A 5,914-nucleotide genomic window follows, 5' to 3' on the forward strand; every position below is an offset into this window, starting at 1 on the left:
TGAAAACACCATGAGTCCCAATGGAACTGAATTTTTGTGGAAATCCTAATAACAGGAATGCTTTTGTTATCGTTCACACTGAAACAAAATATATTTGTCATATCATTAAGAATATTTGTGGGTTATATGCAGATGGGCAAAGTACCATTCAGTAAAAAAGAGACAATACTGTGTGACTTAGGTGATCAGTCACACAGGAAAGCTTATAAATTCCAAATGCTCAAAAATCATCTGCTTTTGAACAAGTTGTAGACCCAATTTTGTTTACAAAAATTAATACTTAAAGAGTAAAAGACAAACCAAAAAATAGCACTAAAAACCTCATTAAATCATTTAAATGATTTAGGGTGAATTATTTGACCAGCTCTAGGTAAGGTATGTTTTGTACCTTCTGCCCCACATGCTTGGAGATTTCCCAGCTTGTTTTAATCTCTCTAAGCAAATGAGAGCCCTCAAGGCTCATTAGGGCTATTTACACAGTTCTTAACTGGAAAAAATTAGATCTACAAAAATGAATAAATAAATAAACTGATGTGAAGTATGAATGGGAAGTCATGTTTAAAATCGATTTCCAAGTCCGCTAGAGACGTGGACCTCCCTTGAGCTACTTCAAAGAAATAGCTGTGGGGAGAGAGAAAGAAGAGGTGGGGGGAAAAGGAACCGGAAAAAAAAAAAAAAATGCTGAAATATTTTTTTAAAGAATTAAGACTAGGGTTGGTGACAAGTCAGAGACACCGGAGTCTGTAACCATACACAAACACAGCTCAGAGAAGAAGGCAATCTTGTAATTAAAGGATCTGTGATTCAGCATCGGCTCTGCTAGGGTGGCTGTTTAACTGACCGTGGCTTCTGCTCTCTACTTGTAAAATAAAGGTAATGGCACCTTCTTTTTCCTCCAAGTTTTTGTTCTGTTTCTCTAAGGATAGGATAGCTTTTATTCTGGATGTGCATTCCTGCAGTTATTAAGGGAAAGAGATGGGGACTCTTGTTCCACGGGACGAGCAGAGCATTTACAATCATACTGATCTTCTCCCAGACGTGCAGGTGCAACTACTCATGGCCAGCCAGTTCCTGCCATCCATACACACATGTTCCTTTGAATGGCTGCTTGTACCTACCCACCCACCCCAAAATAACATCTATCTGATTAGCACAGCACCTGGACCATCCACATTTTCCACTACTGAAACACTTCTTGGAAGGCAGTCCCTGGCTTTGGAAAGGAGAAGGGAAAAAATGATATTGTAATAGGGGCTATAAATTATCAAGTGGCCAATTTTAACGGATGCATGTGAAAGGAAGAGCATCTTCCCATCACTTTTCTTCTCAGATACTTCAATTCTGTCAGCAGAAAAATATTCACTTTTTGACCAAAACAGGTTTCAATCTGTTCTGTTGCATGTCTCCTAAGCACGTGGCCTCTGTCCATGCCCCTGCTCTCCACAGACATTCATCATTATCAAAGTTTGACTCTCTTGATTGCCTCAGTACTGACTTTTTTTCCAGATTCACCAGCATGGGCATCAGAAGTAAGACACCATCCAGTAGTGCAATAAAGTGGTTTTGTTTTTTCAGCAGTCCTTTGCTTTAGAGATTGGATTGCCTATTTCTTGTGCTTCTGCTTAAGCTAGCAAGGCTCATATGGCTTACCCATTGATCACCTACATATTTCTAACCCTCTTTATCACCACAATAAGGACAGAAAAGGAGTTTTTTCAAACACCTACGGCATTATTAGCCCAGCAAGAATGAACCGCTCCAAAAGCAAGAATTTAAAATGATCCCTTTTAAATTGGCAAGAATTTAAAATGATCCCTTAAAATGACACCCTGGAAGGCAGAACTGAAGAGAAGGAAGCATCTTGTGGTCAGTGGCACCACAGCTGAGGTTCTCAGCTGCTGTGGTCTCAGATGCACAATAAGCTTCAGCTGAATCAAGAGGAATCATGCATGCAAACCCAAATGAAAATCGGTCTTGCATCCATAATATATATTTCTGAAAGTGATAAAAGTTACAGCAGATCTGCCGACTTTTAAATTATAATCCCATCAAGCTGAGTTGAATAACTGAAGAACATTTGCTTGGGACATTCAATAACCATTCAATTTATATGAATATTCTCTAAAGCTGCAGAGTGCAGGGTAGGCATCAGAAGCTCTTTCTTGAGACTTTATCCTATCTTTAACAAGATAGGAAAATGCTTACAGATTTCCCGTAGCATGTGAATAATGGGATACAAATATTGTACCATTGTTCAGCATTAACAATTAAACATGGCCTGCAGCTGTACCACCTGGGGCTCTGATCATGACAGCACTCACAAGTTGCAGAAGACTCGACTCCAGCTAGAACTTGAACAAAAAGCCTCTAAGGGAAAAAAAAAAAAAAAAAAAAAGAAAAAAAAAAAGTTACAGAAAAGAATTTTACAATTCAGTCGAAGAAAATGACATAAAGAGTTTCTAGTGGTCTCAAGGTGTTTTAACTGATGGCTTTTGTAGGCTCTTCCACGGCTTGGAGCAGGGGAGTTACCTGCCGCATTCTTCCTCAGTTATAAAATGCCTTCCTGCTTCTCTGAATTCCTCTCCGTGATTTCCACATGACAATGAAATTTCCATCGCTAAATTATCGGGTACTGTGGCTGTATGATCTCAAACACCTGCTGGTTTTCACTCCAAAGGTAACTGCATTTCTGCAGTGGGTGAATCACTTCCTAGAGATGTGAGGTCTATGGTAAATTGCTTAGGATCCTTGGAGATGACATATGCATAAGATACTGCTGTTAATGCACAACACAGCTCAGATAATAATTATGTGAAGCAAAGCTCTCAAAAAGGAAAATCTCTGTTTTGTTTTCCTGTTTGTTTTGGGGGTTTTGTCATCTGTTCTCTATCTCCCTCACCCTTTCACAGCAAAAACACACCTTGAACACCTCTGCAGAGTTAGATATATAGCTTCACCTTCAAACTGAAAATTGGAAGTGTTTTTCCCTCCAAACAGCCCCTTCAAAAGCTTTTGAGCTTGAGGTCTGTTCCCTCAAAGAGGTTTCAGTGGGAGAAGTGACACTAAAACCCTTCCCCTCATTGACAGTAATTACATCCTTTCCCCTGCTTCTCCTCACTTACCTGGGCTCATGGTGAAAGCTCACTGCGACCACTCTAAGGAAATTCTGTTATGTGCTGACATTTACCAGGTGACAACGAGGTCGGGTCAGGTGTTTGATACCCCAGCCTTTGCAGGTAATTATCAGGTAGTATTACAGGTAACAGGCTCAGCACATTTCAAGGGGTTATGATGAAGCAGCTCTCTTACTTGTCTAAGCTTTTTCTCAATGTTTTTTAAAGGGGCAAGTGGAATTTTAATCCTAATCCTATGCTTCTCATGGTCAAATTTAGGGGGTATTTCTTTTGCAATTTAAAAAACCCACATGAATAAAAATAAGTGGGTTTGTGAGCCCAGGAAGGTGATACTCTGTAATATCTCTGAGTGGGAAAAATATTCTGTGAGGTTTTGATATTTGCCACCAGATTTCTTCTCTGATGTTAGCAGATCAATCCCCATTCTCCAAATCTTCTTAAAACCTCAAACGAGTGCTGCTTTCAACTCTTGAAAGAAAAAGCTACCCACTTTCTGTTTTCTCTTCTATGTCCAGAAAATAGTCCAACAGAAGCTTCTTAAATCAACGAGAAGCTTCACTTGGGATTAGAGTATCAGCCCGTGGATCTGACCAGACTGGAGTTAAATTACATTTCAAAACAACATTTTAAATACTACAATCACCATTTCTGAGTCTGTTCGCATGGATTTCGGTTTGTTTAGTTTTCTTTTAAGCTCAAAACCTCGCCGCCACCGCAAAGGTGCCGTCTTAAGTGTAAATCTAATCTAAATATTTTCCAACAGAGGAAAGAAGAAGAAGAAGAAAAAGAAGAAAAAAAAAAACTTTCGAAATCATGCTGGAAGCTTTGAAAGCGATCCCGCAGGCAGGCTTTGCTGCCGTGCTTTGCATTTGCCGGCCGGGTGCTGGGTGCCGAAACCAGAGGCTCACTGACACCCAGCGGCTGCCGCGGAGAGCGCAGCGCCCGCCCCGACGCCCCGGTGATGGGCACGGCAAAAGTTTCTGCTGGCCTTCAGCAGGGCCCTCTGCTTTTGGTTAGTCGGCCCTGGGTGCATGAGAAGCAAGGAGAGCTTGCTGCCTAAAGTCTAGCTGCAAAGGGTCTGCTGCCCCGGTGAGGAGTTGCCTTTCTGATGGGTGCAAATCGCGTGCACCGGTTACCCGCACGGCAGGGGTAAATCCTCCGTAGCTGTGTAGGCGTTGGGCTTCTCATCACCTGGTGTGCACGGCTGGGATTGTAAGGGTGGGGGGTATCAGGGAAACGGCTACCAGTGAGAAAAAAAAAATAAAATAAAATAAATAAAAAATTAAAATAAAAAAAAAAAAAAGAAGAAGAAGGGGTAAGAAAAGCACAGGAGGCAGAGGCACAGGGAAGGAAAAATGGTTTAAAATTAAAAGTAAAGCAAATAGTGAACTTCCACTTCATTGATCATTATGAACCTGAGGCAAAATAGTTATGTGTAGAAGACAAATCAAGTAGCCACAGAAGCTGAGCCTTAGAAGTCGGTATCAACTGGTCTTTATTGTCAAAACCTCAGCTGCCGTGCTGAACTTCCTTAACCTCTGAGGGTGTCCCAGTTAAAGGTTTTTTTTCAGTTTGTTTCAGTTTGTTTCTGTTTTGTGTTTTTTATTATTATTATTATTATTATTATTTTATTTTTATTATTATTATTATTATTTATTTTAAGAGTGTCAGACTCCTGGAGCTGCCAGGCTACCAGTGCAGCTCCAGCAAAGACAAAGCATCACCAAAGAGATGGCTGTAACAGTGATTGTGTCCAAGGCTAGCAGCCCATCTTGGCACAGTTCTTCCAGCTTACATTTGAGTGAGAGCTTTGCTTCTTTCGCTACCAGCCTTCCTGCCATGCTCAGCACCACAGTTTCTGAATGGTTTATGGATGCTGAAGGAACAGTGAACAAGGGATCTCTCTCCCCTCAGTTTCTTAGTTCTGTCCTCCAAATGTTGCAATCTGTATTTTTTTACTGGAGCAGTAGGAGGAGGAATTTCCTATCTCATTTTTGATGTGACAGTGTTGGGTAGAAAAGATGTAGTTTTCCTTTTGCCTGCAGTTTATATGTACAAGACAAAGACTGGCAGTGCTGGCTGATGGTTTGAAAAACAAGTTGCATGACCCCAGCTTGCCATGGTCTGTGGCCATTTATTTCTCTTCTGTTGCCCACATGCCTCAAGCTGCAGTCGCTGGGCATTCACAGAGCACACTGGGGTCCTCCTTAGAGTAAATGGAGGCTTCCCATCAGCAGCTGGAGGTGCAAAGCCTCTGACACAGGGCTGGGCTGGTCCAGTGCAACCCAAAAGATAGCAGAAATTTTGCACTGCTCACAGTGTGTATTTGATTTCCTTGCCCGGGTTTTTGGCTTATCTTCAGATGTTACTGTCAACTTTTGCAGTCGTTAAAGGCAGGAGGTTTGTTCCTCCCACAAGATCTGGAGTGACAGCCCCATGTGTGACACTAACCTTTTGACACAGAATCACTTCAGTGTCTCTTTAAGTGGGTGTCCCAGCAGCACAACACAATCTGGAGACAGCACAACCCAGAACTTTTGACAGACAAATCATCTAAAATATGTGGGATGTGGCCTTAAGTTAAAAAGAATGAAATATTTTGTCACTTCTGTGGTGGATAAAATAATTCTCTTGTTCTCTTCTTTAGCAATTTGCATTTGAATAGGTGGATCTGTTCTTTACATTACTTTTGAGAGCCTGCATTTCCCAAATTCCAATTACACCACTGGGCTTTCAAGGACAGGAGTGAAGCCAAAGCATTTCCATCTAATGCAAACATG

General features: G+C 41.3%; 1 long non-coding RNA gene across 1 annotated transcript; it reads left to right on the forward strand.

The window, feature by feature from the left end:
• Window positions 1-2,838: 2,838 nt before the first annotated feature.
• Window positions 2,839-4,647, forward strand: LOC137853532 (uncharacterized). The gene is made up of 2 exons (XR_011094555.1): window positions 2,839-3,806; window positions 3,898-4,647. It is a non-coding gene; the product is annotated as an uncharacterized lncRNA (long non-coding RNA).
• The last annotated feature ends 1,267 nt before the right edge of the window (window positions 4,648-5,914 follow it).

Source organism: Anas acuta, chromosome 3 (genome assembly GCF_963932015.1).
Source record: "Anas acuta chromosome 3, bAnaAcu1.1, whole genome shotgun sequence".
NCBI lineage: Eukaryota > Metazoa > Chordata > Aves > Anseriformes > Anatidae > Anas > Anas acuta.